The following is a 14,467-nucleotide window of genomic DNA, read 5'->3' as shown; positions in this document are numbered from 1 at the left end:
AGGTGGCAGTGTAACGAGAAGCTCAAGCCTTCCATGTATCCATTGTCACCATAGCAACATAGGTCGCACTTTTTACACAGGCGCAAGTTCCGGCGCATACTGTGACGTGGGCTGCCTATAACTCCGTTTATCTGCGTTTATCTCAGTTTACATGCAAACGCGCAACCGGAGTTTTCCAAAATCTCCACTCTGGCCGGAGTTTTTAGAAAGACTCGTTTTCAGAGGAGAAATCTCCGTTTGCGTGTAAACGAAGGGCACAAACGAAGGAAGATGTCTCCGTTTATCAAAATCACTGTGTACGTGTAAACGGCCTCTCAGAATTGAAGCACAAACATTTAGTTTGGTGGCCAACAGTGGAGGGGAATTACCTTAATTGATGGATCTCTCACGGTCCATGGGAGGAGTTAGTAGAATTGATGCCTATATTGTGTTCTCATTAGGTAAGAGCTTCCAACCACGAAAGGACTTGAACCCTTAATCTTCTGATCCGAAGTCAGACACCTTGTCCATTAGGCCACGTGGTCCCACATTTCATGTTTACAAATTGAAAAGTTCCATGGTTTAGCTGCTAAGTAGGAGATAGTTTACCACTGTAGCAAAGACCAACATATAGCTTGCGTCTGTGGAGGGGAATAAGGTTGAATGGTAGATGGCAGTCTCGCATTTGAGACTCACTGGAGGTTACGCCCACATTCTCCATAAAAATTCTTTCCTGCAGAGCATCTTCTCATATCAACCTTTATATCAGAGCCTGAGAGATGGAGGTGATGACAAATACATTCTTATCTATGGCTGGTATGGGGATTGATCCCATGATTGTGACATTACTAGTGCCTTACTCTAACCATCAGAGGTAACTGGCCAGTTTCTTGGTCTTTTTTGGTAGCAAAATAAGAAACAAAACAAAAGAGACTCCATTTGGGACTGTTAGTAAGGTGGGGTCACCTTCCAAGTTGGCATTAGGAAATTAATTCAATTGGTGGATCACTCACATTGCATGGGAATGTTAATAGAATTAATGCCTACATTCTGTTCTGATCAGGCAAGAGCTTCCAGCCACAAAGGAACAGGAATCCTCAATGCTCTGATTCGAAGTTAGACGCCTTGTCGATTAGGCCATGTGGTCCCACAAAATTTAGTGTTTATGCTTGAAAAGTTCCATGGTTTAGCTGCTAAGTAGGAGATAGCTAACCATTGTCATAAAGGCAAACTATATGGCTGCTGGTTCGTTAGCTTCTGTGGGGGGGAAATTACCTGAATTGGTAGACCGCGTATGAGAGACTTTGTGGAACGAATACCCACCTCCTACAGAATATTTGTTTCCTGCAGAGCAGCGTATGCCTTCTTCTATCAAACATTGCATCATAGCCTGGGAGGTTGAAACGTCACATTTGTTTTTAATCATTGGCCAGTATGGGGATAAAGCCTTGACCTTGACGTTTTTGGCAGCACACTCTAACCATCTGAGGCAACAGCTTCCAGGTTGGTGTCAGTGGAGGGGAATCACCTTAACTTGAGGACCGCTCGCTTCTCATGGGAGACTGAGTGGACTTAATGCCCAAGGTCTCCACAGAATAATCTTCTTATATCAATGTTTGTAGAGAAAACTGAGCCATGGAGCTCATTAAGCATTAGTTCTTGTCATTGGCCAGTATGGGGATTGAACCCATGACCTTGGCGTTATTAGCACCACGCTCTAACCATCTGAGCTAACCGGCCATGTTTTGAAGTTTGTTGGTGGTAAAACTTTTCTCAAACTGCCAAGACAGAGTACAAAAGGATGTAGCTCCATTTAGGATATGCAGTGAGGTGGGAAAACCTTCCAGGTAAGAGTTGGTAAAGGGGAATGACTAATTGGTAAACTGCACATGTTGCATGGAACTGTTAGAGAATTGAATGTCTACTTTCTTTACTAATCAGGCCAGAGCTTTCAAACAAAAAGGGATTCAAACTTTTCACCATCTGATCTGAAGTCAGACGCCTGGTCCGTTAGGCCATGTCCTCCCTAAGAAGTTATTAATTTATACAATTAAAAAGTTCCATGGGTTTATCTGACACGTAGAAGATAGCAAACCATTGTCATTAAGAAAAGCTATATATCTTATAGTTTCAGAACTTGACACATGGAGGTCAGGACACATGGATTCTTATCTAAGGGCAGTATGGGGATTGAAACCATGACCATGGCATCATTAGCATCCCACTCAAAACACCTGGGTAATCAGCCGATGTCTTCTTTGTTGCAAAATCTGCCTCAGAAATGAAGCACAAACATTTAGTTTGGTGGCCAACAGTGGAGGGGAATTACCTTAATTGATGGATCTCTCACGGTCCATGGGAGGAGTCAGTAGATTTAATGCCTATATTGTGTTCTCATTAGGTAAGAGCTTCCAACCACGAAGGGACTTGAACCCTCAATCTTCTGATCCGAAGTCAGACGCCTTGTCCATTAGGCCACGTGGTCCCACATTTCATGTTTACAAATTGAAAAGTTCCATGGTTTAGCTGCTAAGTAGGAGATAGTTTACCACTGTAGCAAAGACCAACATATAGCTTGCTTCTGTGGAGGGGAATTAGGTTGAATGGTAGATGGCAGTCTCGCATTTGAGACTCACTGGAGGTTACGCCCACATTCTCCATAAAAATTCTTTCCTGCAGAGCAACATACATCTTCTCATATCAAACTTTATATCAGAGCCTGAGAGATGGAAGTGATGACACATAGATCCTCATCTATGGCTGGTATGGGGATTGATCCCATGATTGTGACATTACTAGTGCCTTACTCTAACCATCAGAGGTAACTGGCCAGTTTCTTGGTCTTTTTTGGTAGCAAAATAAGAAACCAAACAAAAGAGACTCCATTTGGGACTGTTAGTAAGGTGGGGTCACCTTCCAAGTTAGCATTAGGAAATTAATTCAATTGGTGGATCACTCACATTGCATGGGAATGTTAATAGAATTAATGCCTACATCCTGTTCTGATCAGGCAAGAGCTTCCAGCCACAAAGGAACAGGAATCCTCAATGCTCTGATTCGAAGTTAGACGCCTTGTCGATTAGGCCACGTGGTCCCACAAAATTTAGTGTTTATGCTTGAAAAGTTCCATGGTTTAGCTGCTAAGTAGGAGATAGCTAACCATTGTCATAAAGGCAAACTGTATGGCTGCTGGTTCGTTAGCTTCTGTGGGGGGGAAATTACCTGAATTGGTAGACCGCGTATGAGAGACTTTGTGGAACGAATACCCACCTCCTACAGAATATTTGTTTCCTGCAGAGTAGCGTATGCCTTCTTCTATCAAACATTGCATCATAGCCTGGGAGGTTGAAATGTCACATTTGTTTTTAATCATTGGCCAGTATGGGGATAAAGCCTTGACCTTGACGTTTTTGGCAGCACACTCTAACCATCTGAGGCAACGGCTTCCCAGGTTGGTGTCAGTGGAGGGGAATCACTTTAATTTGAGGACCGCTCGCTTCTCATGGGAGACTGAGTGGACTTAATGCCCAAGGTCTCCACAGAATAATCTTCTTATATCAATGTCTGTAGAGAAAACTGAGCCATGGAGCTCATTAAGCATTAGTTCTTGTCATTGGCCAGTATGGGGATTGAACCCATGACCTTGGCGTTATTAGCACCACGCTCTAACCATCTGAGCTAACCGGCCATGTTTTGAAGGCTGTTGGTGGTAAAACTTTTCTCAAACTGCTAAGACAGAGTACAAAAGGATGTAGCTCCATTTGGGATATGCAGTGAGGTGGGAAAACCTTCCAGGTAAGAGTTGGTAAAGGGGAATAACTAATTGGTAAACTGCACATGTTGCATGGAACTGTTAGAGAATTGAATGTCTACTTTCTATACTAATCAGACCAGAGCTTTCAAACAAAAAGGGATTCAAACTTTTTACCATCTGATCTGAAGTCAGACGCCTGGTCCGTTAGGCCATGTCCTCCCTAAGAAGTTATTAATTTATACAATTAAAAAGTTCCATGGGTTTATCTGATACGCAGAAGATAGCAAGCCATTGTCATTAAGAAAAGCTATATATCTTATAGTTTCAGAACCTGACACATGGAGGTCAGGACACATGGATTCTTATCTAAGGGCAGTATGGGGATTGAAACCATGACCATGGCATCATTAGCATCCCACTCAAACCACCTGGGTAATCAGCCGATGTCTTCTTTGTTGCAAAATCTGCCTCAGAGGCCGTTTACACGTTGCCGGCTATTTTCATAAACGGACATTTCACCGTCTCCGTTTTCAAAAAGATCTTCGTTTACACTTACCCGTGTATATATACACAAGAGCATGCCAAACCTGTAGGTGGCAGTGTAACGAGAAGCTCAAGCCTTCCATGTATCCATTGTCACCATAGCAACATAGGTCGCACTTTTTACACAGGCGCAAGTTCCGGCGCATACTGTGACGTGGGCTGCCTATAACTCCGTTTATCTGCGTTTATCTCAGTTTACATGCAAACGCGCAACCGGAGTTTTCCAAAATCTCCACTCTGGCCGGAGTTTTTAGAAAGACTCGTTTTCAGAGGAGAAATCTCCGTTTGCGTGTAAACGAAGGGCACAAACGAAGGAAGATGTCTCCGTTTATCAAAATCACTGTGTACGTGTAAACGGCCTCTCAGAATTGAAGCACAAACATTTAGTTTGGTGGCCAACAGTGGAGGGGAATTACCTTAATTGATGGATCTCTCACGGTCCATGGGAGGAGTTAGTAGAATTGATGCCTATATTGTGTTCTCATTAGGTAAGAGCTTCCAACCACGAAGGGACTTGAACCCTTAATTTTCTGATCCGAAGTCAGACGCCTTGTCCATTAGGCCACGTGGTCCCACATTTCATGTTTACAAATTGAAAAGTTCCATGGTTTAGCTGCTAAGTAGGAGATAGTTTACCACTGTAGCAAAGACCAACATATAGCTTGCGTCTGTGGAGGGGAATAAGGTTGAATGGTAGATGGCAGTCTCGCATTTGAGACTCACTGGAGGTTACGCCCACATTCTCCATAAAAATTCTTTCCTGCAGAGCATCTTCTCATATCAACCTTTATATCAGAGCCTGAGAGATGGAGGTGATGACAAATACATTCTTATCTATGGCTGGTATGGGGATTGATCCCATGATTGTGACATTACTAGTGCCTTACTCTAACCATCAGAGGTAACTGGCCAGTTTCTTGGTCTTTTTTGGTAGCAAAATAAGAAACAAAACAAAAGAGACTCCATTTGGGACTGTTAGTAAGGTGGGGTCACCTTCCAAGTTGGCATTAGGAAATTAATTCAATTGGTGGATCACTCACATTGCATGGGAATGTTAATAGAATTAATGCCTACATTCTGTTCTGATCAGGCAAGAGCTTCCAGCCACAAAGGAACAGGAATCCTCAATGCTCTGATTCGAAGTTAGACGCCTTGTCGATTAGGCCATGTGGTCCCACAAAATTTAGTGTTTATGCTTGAAAAGTTCCATGGTTTAGCTGCTAAGTAGGAGATAGCTAACCATTGTCATAAAGGCAAACTATATGGCTGCTGGTTCGTTAGCTTCTGTGGGGGGGAAATTACCTGAATTGGTAGACCGCGTATGAGAGACTTTGTGGAACGAATACCCACCTCCTACAGAATATTTGTTTCCTGCAGAGCAGCGTATGCCTTCTTCTATCAAACATTGCATCATAGCCTGGGAGGTTGAAACGTCACATTTGTTTTTAATCATTGGCCAGTATGGGGATAAAGCCTTGACCTTGACGTTTTTGGCAGCACACTCTAACCATCTGAGGCAACAGCTTCCAGGTTGGTGTCAGTGGAGGGGAATCACCTTAACTTGAGGACCGCTCGCTTCTCATGGGAGACTGAGTGGACTTAATGCCCAAGGTCTCCACAGAATAATCTTCTTATATCAATGTTTGTAGAGAAAACTGAGCCATGGAGCTCATTAAGCATTAGTTCTTGTCATTGGCCAGTATGGGGATTGAACCCATGACCTTGGCGTTATTAGCACCACGCTCTAACCATCTGAGCTAACCGGCCATGTTTTGAAGTTTGTTGGTGGTAAAACTTTTCTCAAACTGCCAAGACAGAGTACAAAAGGATGTAGCTCCATTTAGGATATGCAGTGAGGTGGGAAAACCTTCCAGGTAAGAGTTGGTAAAGGGGAATAACTAATTGGTAAACTGCACATGTTGCATGGAACTGTTAGAGAATTGAATGTCTACTTTCTTTACTAATCAGGCCAGAGCTTTCAAACAAAAAGGGATTCAAACTTTTCACCATCTGATCTGAAGTCAGACGCCTGGTCCGTTAGGCCATGTCCTCCCTAAGAAGTTATTAATTTATACAATTAAAAAGTTCCATGGGTTTATCTGACACGTAGAAGATAGCAAGCCATTGTCATTAAGAAAAGCTATATATCTTATAGTTTCAGAACTTGACACATGGAGGTCAGGACACATGGATTCTTATCTAAGGGCAGTATGGGGATTGAAACCATGACCATGGCATCATTAGCATCCCACTCAAAACACCTGGGTAATCAGCCAATGTCTTCTTTGTTGTGCCTCAGAATTGAAGCACAAACATTTAGTTTGGTGGCCAACAGTGGAGGGGAATTACCTTAATTGATGGATCTCTCACGGTCCATGGGAGGAGTTAGTAGAATTGATGCCTATATTGTGTTCTCATTAGGAAAGAGCTTCCAACCACGAAGGGACTTGAACCCTCAATCTTCTGATCCGAAGTCAGACGCCTTGTCCATTAGGCCACGTGGTCCCACATTTCATGTTTACAAATTGAAAAGTTCCATGGTTTAGCTGCTAAGTAGGAGATAGTTTACCACTGTAGCAAAGACCAACATATAGCTTGCGTCTGTGGAGGGGAATAAGGTTGAATGGTAGATGGCAGTCTCGCATTTGAGACTCACTGGAGGTTACGCCCACATTCTCCATAAAAATTCTTTCCTGCAGAGCATCTTCTCATATCAACCTTTATATCAGAGCCTGAGAGATGGAGGTGATGACAAATACATTCTTATCTATGGCTGGTATGGGGATTGATCCCATGATTGTGACATTACTAGTGCCTTACTCTAACCATCAGAGGTAACTGGCCAGTTTCTTGGTCTTTTTTGGTAGCAAAATAAGAAACAAAACAAAAGAGACTCCATTTGGGACTGTTAGTAAGGTGGGGTCACCTTCCAAGTTGGCATTAGGAAATTAATTCAATTGGTGGATCACTCACATTGCATGGGAATGTTAATAGAATTAATGCCTACATTCTGTTCTGATCAGGCAAGAGCTTCCAGCCACAAAGGAACAGGAATCCTCAATGCTCTGATTCGAAGTTAGACGCCTTGTCGATTAGGCCATGTGGTCCCACAAAATTTAGTGTTTATGCTTGAAAAGTTCCATGGTTTAGCTGCTAAGTAGGAGATAGCTAACCATTGTCATAAAGGCAAACTATATGGCTGCTGGTTCGTTAGCTTCTGTGGGGGGGAAATTACCTGAATTGGTAGACCGCGTATGAGAGACTTTGTGGAACGAATACCCACCTCCTACAGAATATTTGTTTCCTGCAGAGCAGCGTATGCCTTCTTCTATCAAACATTGCATCATAGCCTGGGAGGTTGAAACGTCACATTTGTTTTTAATCATTGGCCAGTATGGGGATAAAGCCTTGACCTTGACGTTTTTGGCAGCACACTCTAACCATCTGAGGCAACAGCTTCCAGGTTGGTGTCAGTGGAGGGGAATCACCTTAACTTGAGGACCGCTCGCTTCTCATGGGAGACTGAGTGGACTTAATGCCCAAGGTCTCCACAGAATAATCTTCTTATATCAATGTTTGTAGAGAAAACTGAGCCATGGAGCTCATTAAGCATTAGTTCTTGTCATTGGCCAGTATGGGGATTGAACCCATGACCTTGGCGTTATTAGCACCACGCTCTAACCATCTGAGCTAACCGGCCATGTTTTGAAGTTTGTTGGTGGTAAAACTTTTCTCAAACTGCCAAGACAGAGTACAAAAGGATGTAGCTCCATTTAGGATATGCAGTGAGGTGGGAAAACCTTCCAGGTAAGAGTTGGTAAAGGGGAATGACTAATTGGTAAACTGCACATGTTGCATGGAACTGTTAGAGAATTGAATGTCTACTTTCTTTACTAATCAGGCCAGAGCTTTCAAACAAAAAGGGATTCAAACTTTTCACCATCTGATCTGAAGTCAGACGCCTGGTCCGTTAGGCCATGTCCTCCCTAAGAAGTTATTAATTTATACAATTAAAAAGTTCCATGGGTTTATCTGACACGTAGAAGATAGCAAGCCATTGTCATTAAGAAAAGCTATATATCTTATAGTTTCAGAACTTGACACATGGAGGTCAGGACACATGGATTCTTATCTAAGGGCAGTATGGGGATTGAAACCATGACCATGGCATCATTAGCATCCCACTCAAACCACCTGGGTAATCAGCCAATGTCTTCTTTGTTGTGCCTCAGAATTGAAGCACAAACATTTAGTTTGGTGGCCAACAGTGGAGGGGAATTACCTTAATTGATGGATCTCTCACGGTCCATGGGAGGAGTTAGTAGAATTGATGCCTATATTGTGTTCTCATTAGGAAAGAGCTTCCAACCACGAAGGGACTTGAACCCTCAATCTTCTGATCCGAAGTCAGACGCCTTGTCCATTAGGCCACGTGGTCCCACATTTCATGTTTACAAATTGAAAAGTTCCATGGTTTAGCTGCTAAGTAGGAGATAGTTTACCACTGTAGCAAAGACCAACATATAGCTTGCGTCTGTGGAGGGGAATAAGGTTGAATGGTAGATGGCAGTCTCGCATTTGAGACTCACTGGAGGTTACGCCCACATTCTCCATAAAAATTCTTTCCTGCAGAGCATCTTCTCATATCAACCTTTATATCAGAGCCTGAGAGATGGAGGTGATGACAAATACATTCTTATCTATGGCTGGTATGGGGATTGATCCCATGATTGTGACATTACTAGTGCCTTACTCTAACCATCAGAGGTAACTGGCCAGTTTCTTGGTCTTTTTTGGTAGCAAAATAAGAAACAAAACAAAAGAGACTCCATTTGGGACTGTTAGTAAGGTGGGGTCACCTTCCAAGTTGGCATTAGGAAATTAATTCAATTGGTGGATCACTCACATTGCATGGGAATGTTAATAGAATTAATGCCTACATTCTGTTCTGATCAGGCAAGAGCTTCCAGCCACAAAGGAACAGGAATCCTCAATGCTCTGATTCGAAGTTAGACGCCTTGTCGATTAGGCCATGTGGTCCCACAAAATTTAGTGTTTATGCTTGAAAAGTTCCATGGTTTAGCTGCTAAGTAGGAGATAGCTAACCATTGTCATAAAGGCAAACTATATGGCTGCTGGTTCGTTAGCTTCTGTGGGGGGGAAATTACCTGAATTGGTAGACCGCGTATGAGAGACTTTGTGGAACGAATACCCACCTCCTACAGAATATTTGTTTCCTGCAGAGCAGCGTATGCCTTCTTCTATCAAACATTGCATCATAGCCTGGGAGGTTGAAACGTCACATTTGTTTTTAATCATTGGCCAGTATGGGGATAAAGCCTTGACCTTGACGTTTTTGGCAGCACACTCTAACCATCTGAGGCAACAGCTTCCAGGTTGGTGTCAGTGGAGGGGAATCACCTTAACTTGAGGACCGCTCGCTTCTCATGGGAGACTGAGTGGACTTAATGCCCAAGGTCTCCACAGAATAATCTTCTTATATCAATGTTTGTAGAGAAAACTGAGCCATGGAGCTCATTAAGCATTAGTTCTTGTCATTGGCCAGTATGGGGATTGAACCCATGACCTTGGCGTTATTAGCACCACGCTCTAACCATCTGAGCTAACCGGCCATGTTTTGAAGTTTGTTGGTGGTAAAACTTTTCTCAAACTGCCAAGACAGAGTACAAAAGGATGTAGCTCCATTTAGGATATGCAGTGAGGTGGGAAAACCTTCCAGGTAAGAGTTGGTAAAGGGGAATGACTAATTGGTAAACTGCACATGTTGCATGGAACTGTTAGAGAATTGAATGTCTACTTTCTTTACTAATCAGGCCAGAGCTTTCAAACAAAAAGGGATTCAAACTTTTCACCATCTGATCTGAAGTCAGACGCCTGGTCCGTTAGGCCATGTCCTCCCTAAGAAGTTATTAATTTATACAATTAAAAAGTTCCATGGGTTTATCTGACACGTAGAAGATAGCAAACCATTGTCATTAAGAAAAGCTATATATCTTATAGTTTCAGAACTTGACACATGGAGGTCAGGACACATGGATTCTTATCTAAGGGCAGTATGGGGATTGAAACCATGACCATGGCATCATTAGCATCCCACTCAAAACACCTGGGTAATCAGCCGATGTCTTCTTTGTTGCAAAATCTGCCTCAGAAATGAAGCACAAACATTTAGTTTGGTGGCCAACAGTGGAGGGGAATTACCTTAATTGATGGATCTCTCACAGTCCATGGGAGGAGTCAGTAGATTTAATGCCTATATTGTGTTCTCATTAGGTAAGAGCTTCCAACCACGAAGGGACTTGAACCCTCAATCTTCTGATCCGAAGTCAGACGCCTTGTCCATTAGGCCACGTGGTCCCACATTTCATGTTTACAAATTGAAAAGTTCCATGGTTTAGCTGCTAAGTAGGAGATAGTTTACCACTGTAGCAAAGACCAACATATAGCTTGCTTCTGTGGAGGGGAATTAGGTTGAATGGTAGATGGCAGTCTCGCATTTGAGACTCACTGGAGGTTACGCCCACATTCTCCATAAAAATTCTTTCCTGCAGAGCAACATACATCTTCTCATATCAAACTTTATATCAGAGCCTGAGAGATGGAAGTGATGACACATAGATCCTCATCTATGGCTGGTATGGGGATTGATCCCATGATTGTGACATTACTAGTGCCTTACTCTAACCATCAGAGGTAACTGGCCAGTTTCTTGGTCTTTTTTGGTAGCAAAATAAGAAACCAAACAAAAGAGACTCCATTTGGGACTGTTAGTAAGGTGGGGTCACCTTCCAAGTTAGCATTAGGAAATTAATTCAATTGGTGGATCACTCACATTGCATGGGAATGTTAATAGAATTAATGCCTACATCCTGTTCTGATCAGGCAAGAGCTTCCAGCCACAAAGGAACAGGAATCCTCAATGCTCTGATTCGAAGTTAGACGCCTTGTCGATTAGGCCACGTGGTCCCACAAAATTTAGTGTTTATGCTTGAAAAGTTCCATGGTTTAGCTGCTAAGTAGGAGATAGCTAACCATTGTCATAAAGGCAAACTGTATGGCTGCTGGTTCGTTAGCTTCTGTGGGGGGGAAATTACCTGAATTGGTAGACCGCGTATGAGAGACTTTGTGGAACGAATACCCACCTCCTACAGAATATTTGTTTCCTGCAGAGTAGCGTATGCCTTCTTCTATCAAACATTGCATCATAGCCTGGGAGGTTGAAATGTCACATTTGTTTTTAATCATTGGCCAGTATGGGGATAAAGCCTTGACCTTGACGTTTTTGGCAGCACACTCTAACCATCTGAGGCAACGGCTTCCCAGGTTGGTGTCAGTGGAGGGGAATCACTTTAATTTGAGGACCGCTCGCTTCTCATGGGAGACTGAGTGGACTTAATGCCCAAGGTCTCCACAGAATAATCTTCTTATATCAATGTCTGTAGAGAAAACTGAGCCATGGAGCTCATTAAGCATTAGTTCTTGTCATTGGCCAGTATGGGGATTGAACCCATGACCTTGGCGTTATTAGCACCACGCTCTAACCATCTGAGCTAACCGGCCAGGTTTTGAAAGCTGTTGGTGGTAAAACTTTTCTCAAACTGCTAAGACAGAGTACAAAAGGATGTAGCTCCATTTGGGATATGCAGTGAGGTGGGAAAACCTTCCAGGTAAGAGTTGGTAAAGGGGAATAACTAATTGGTAAACTGCACATGTTGCATGGAACTGTTAGAGAATTGAATGTCTACTTTCTATACTAATCAGACCAGAGCTTTCAAACAAAAAGGGATTCAAACTTTTTACCATCTGATCTGAAGTCAGACGCCTGGTCCGTTAGGCCATGTCCTCCCTAAGAAGTTATTAATTTATACAATTAAAAAGTTCCATGGGTTTATCTGACACGTAGAAGATAGCAAGCCATTGTCATTAAGAAAAGCTATATATCTTATAGTTTCAGAACCTGACACATGGAGGTCAGGACACATGGATTCTTATCTAAGGGCAGTATGGGGATTGAAACCATGACCATGGCATCATTAGCATCCCACTCAAACCACCTGGGTAATCAGCCGATGTCTTCTTTGTTGCAAAATCTGCCTCAGAGGCCGTTTACACGTTGCCGGCTATTTTCATAAACGGACATTTCACCGTCTCCGTTTTCAAAAAGATCTTCGTTTACACTTACCCGTGTATATATACACAAGAGCATGCCAAACCTGTAGGTGGCAGTGTAACGAGAAGCTCAAGCCTTCCATGTATCCATTGTCACCATAGCAACATAGGTCGCACTTTTTACACAGGCGCAAGTTCCGGCGCATACTGTGACGTGGGCTGCCTATAACTCCGTTTATCTGCGTTTATCTCAGTTTACATGCAAACGCGCAACCGGAGTTTTCCAAAATCTCCACTCTGGCCGGAGTTTTTAGAAAGACTCGTTTTCAGAGGAGAAATCTCCGTTTGCGTGTAAACGAAGGGCACAAACGAAGGAAGATGTCTCCGTTTATCAAAATCACTGTGTACGTGTAAACGGCCTCTCAGAATTTAAGCACAAACATTTAGTTTGGTGGCCAACAGTGGAGGGGAATTACCTTAATTGATGGATCTCTCACGGTCCATGGGAGGAGTTAGTAGAATTGATGCCTATATTGTGTTCTCATTAGGTAAGAGCTTCCAACCACGAAAGGACTTGAACCCTTAATCTTCTGATCCGAAGTCAGACACCTTGTCCATTAGGCCACGTGGTCCCACATTTCATGTTTACAAATTGAAAAGTTCCATGGTTTAGCTGCTAAGTAGGAGATAGTTTACCACTGTAGCAAAGACCAACATATAGCTTGCGTCTGTGGAGGGGAATAAGGTTGAATGGTAGATGGCAGTCTCGCATTTGAGACTCACTGGAGGTTACGCCCACATTCTCCATAAAAATTCTTTCCTGCAGAGCATCTTCTCATATCAACCTTTATATCAGAGCCTGAGAGATGGAGGTGATGACAAATACATTCTTATCTATGGCTGGTATGGGGATTGATCCCATGATTGTGACATTACTAGTGCCTTACTCTAACCATCAGAGGTAACTGGCCAGTTTCTTGGTCTTTTTTGGTAGCAAAATAAGAAACAAAACAAAAGAGACTCCATTTGGGACTGTTAGTAAGGTGGGGTCACCTTCCAAGTTGGCATTAGGAAATTAATTCAATTGGTGGATCACTCACATTGCATGGGAATGTTAATAGAATTAATGCCTACATTCTGTTCTGATCAGGCAAGAGCTTCCAGCCACAAAGGAACAGGAATCCTCAATGCTCTGATTCGAAGTTAGACGCCTTGTCGATTAGGCCATGTGGTCCCACAAAATTTAGTGTTTATGCTTGAAAAGTTCCATGGTTTAGCTGCTAAGTAGGAGATAGCTAACCATTGTCATAAAGGCAAACTATATGGCTGCTGGTTCGTTAGCTTCTGTGGGGGGGAAATTACCTGAATTGGTAGACCGCGTATGAGAGACTTTGTGGAACGAATACCCACCTCCTACAGAATATTTGTTTCCTGCAGAGCAGCGTATGCCTTCTTCTATCAAACATTGCATCATAGCCTGGGAGGTTGAAACGTCACATTTGTTTTTAATCATTGGCCAGTATGGGGATAAAGCCTTGACCTTGACGTTTTTGGCAGCACACTCTAACCATCTGAGGCAACAGCTTCCAGGTTGGTGTCAGTGGAGGGGAATCACCTTAACTTGAGGACCGCTCGCTTCTCATGGGAGACTGAGTGGACTTAATGCCCAAGGTCTCCACAGAATAATCTTCTTATATCAATGTTTGTAGAGAAAACTGAGCCATGGAGCTCATTAAGCATTAGTTCTTGTCATTGGCCAGTATGGGGATTGAACCCATGACCTTGGCGTTATTAGCACCACGCTCTAACCATCTGAGCTAACTGGCCATGTTTTGAAGTTTGTTGGTGGTAAAACTTTTCTCAAACTGCCAAGACAGAGTACAAAAGGATGTAGCTCCATTTAGGATATGCAGTGAGGTGGGAAAACCTTCCAGGTAAGAGTTGGTAAAGGGGAATGACTAATTGGTAAACTGCACATGTTGCATGGAACTGTTAGAGAATTGAATGTCTACTTTCTTTACTAATCAGGCCAGAGCTTTCAAACAAAAAGGGATTCAAACT

The 14,467-nt window shown here is 42.9% G+C and overlaps 14 non-coding genes across 14 annotated transcripts; all 14 read right to left on the bottom strand.

Annotated features, from left to right (window-relative positions):
- Positions 1–451: 451 nt before the first annotated feature.
- trnar-ucg (transfer RNA arginine (anticodon UCG)) lies at positions 452–524 on the bottom strand. The gene has a single exon. It is a non-coding gene; the product is annotated as a tRNA-Arg (tRNA).
- A 1,121-nt stretch (positions 525–1,645) lies between these two features.
- Positions 1,646–1,719, bottom strand: trnai-aau (transfer RNA isoleucine (anticodon AAU)). The gene has a single exon. It is a non-coding gene; the product is annotated as a tRNA-Ile (tRNA).
- Positions 1,720–2,391: 672 nt separating this feature from the next.
- Positions 2,392–2,464, bottom strand: trnar-ucg (transfer RNA arginine (anticodon UCG)). Its single transcript has one exon. It is a non-coding gene; the product is annotated as a tRNA-Arg (tRNA).
- Positions 2,465–3,593: 1,129 nt separating this feature from the next.
- Positions 3,594–3,667, bottom strand: trnai-aau (transfer RNA isoleucine (anticodon AAU)). Its single transcript has one exon. It is a non-coding gene; the product is annotated as a tRNA-Ile (tRNA).
- Positions 3,668–4,775: 1,108 nt separating this feature from the next.
- On the bottom strand, positions 4,776–4,848 carry trnar-ucg (transfer RNA arginine (anticodon UCG)). The gene has a single exon. It is a non-coding gene; the product is annotated as a tRNA-Arg (tRNA).
- A 1,121-nt stretch (positions 4,849–5,969) lies between these two features.
- On the bottom strand, positions 5,970–6,043 carry trnai-aau (transfer RNA isoleucine (anticodon AAU)). Its single transcript has one exon. It is a non-coding gene; the product is annotated as a tRNA-Ile (tRNA).
- Positions 6,044–6,708: 665 nt separating this feature from the next.
- On the bottom strand, positions 6,709–6,781 carry trnar-ucg (transfer RNA arginine (anticodon UCG)). Its single transcript has one exon. It is a non-coding gene; the product is annotated as a tRNA-Arg (tRNA).
- Positions 6,782–7,902: 1,121 nt separating this feature from the next.
- trnai-aau (transfer RNA isoleucine (anticodon AAU)) lies at positions 7,903–7,976 on the bottom strand. Its single transcript has one exon. It is a non-coding gene; the product is annotated as a tRNA-Ile (tRNA).
- Positions 7,977–8,641: 665 nt separating this feature from the next.
- On the bottom strand, positions 8,642–8,714 carry trnar-ucg (transfer RNA arginine (anticodon UCG)). Its single transcript has one exon. It is a non-coding gene; the product is annotated as a tRNA-Arg (tRNA).
- A 1,121-nt stretch (positions 8,715–9,835) lies between these two features.
- trnai-aau (transfer RNA isoleucine (anticodon AAU)) lies at positions 9,836–9,909 on the bottom strand. The gene has a single exon. It is a non-coding gene; the product is annotated as a tRNA-Ile (tRNA).
- A 672-nt stretch (positions 9,910–10,581) lies between these two features.
- Positions 10,582–10,654, bottom strand: trnar-ucg (transfer RNA arginine (anticodon UCG)). Its single transcript has one exon. It is a non-coding gene; the product is annotated as a tRNA-Arg (tRNA).
- A 1,129-nt stretch (positions 10,655–11,783) lies between these two features.
- Positions 11,784–11,857, bottom strand: trnai-aau (transfer RNA isoleucine (anticodon AAU)). The gene has a single exon. It is a non-coding gene; the product is annotated as a tRNA-Ile (tRNA).
- Positions 11,858–12,965: 1,108 nt separating this feature from the next.
- trnar-ucg (transfer RNA arginine (anticodon UCG)) lies at positions 12,966–13,038 on the bottom strand. Its single transcript has one exon. It is a non-coding gene; the product is annotated as a tRNA-Arg (tRNA).
- Positions 13,039–14,159: 1,121 nt separating this feature from the next.
- trnai-aau (transfer RNA isoleucine (anticodon AAU)) lies at positions 14,160–14,233 on the bottom strand. The gene has a single exon. It is a non-coding gene; the product is annotated as a tRNA-Ile (tRNA).
- Between the last annotated feature and the right edge of the window lie 234 nt (positions 14,234–14,467).

Source organism: Epinephelus lanceolatus, chromosome 15 (genome assembly GCF_041903045.1).
Source record: "Epinephelus lanceolatus isolate andai-2023 chromosome 15, ASM4190304v1, whole genome shotgun sequence".
Lineage (NCBI taxonomy): Eukaryota > Metazoa > Chordata > Actinopteri > Perciformes > Serranidae > Epinephelus > Epinephelus lanceolatus.
This window is presented reverse-complemented; position numbering and strand designations above follow the sequence as displayed.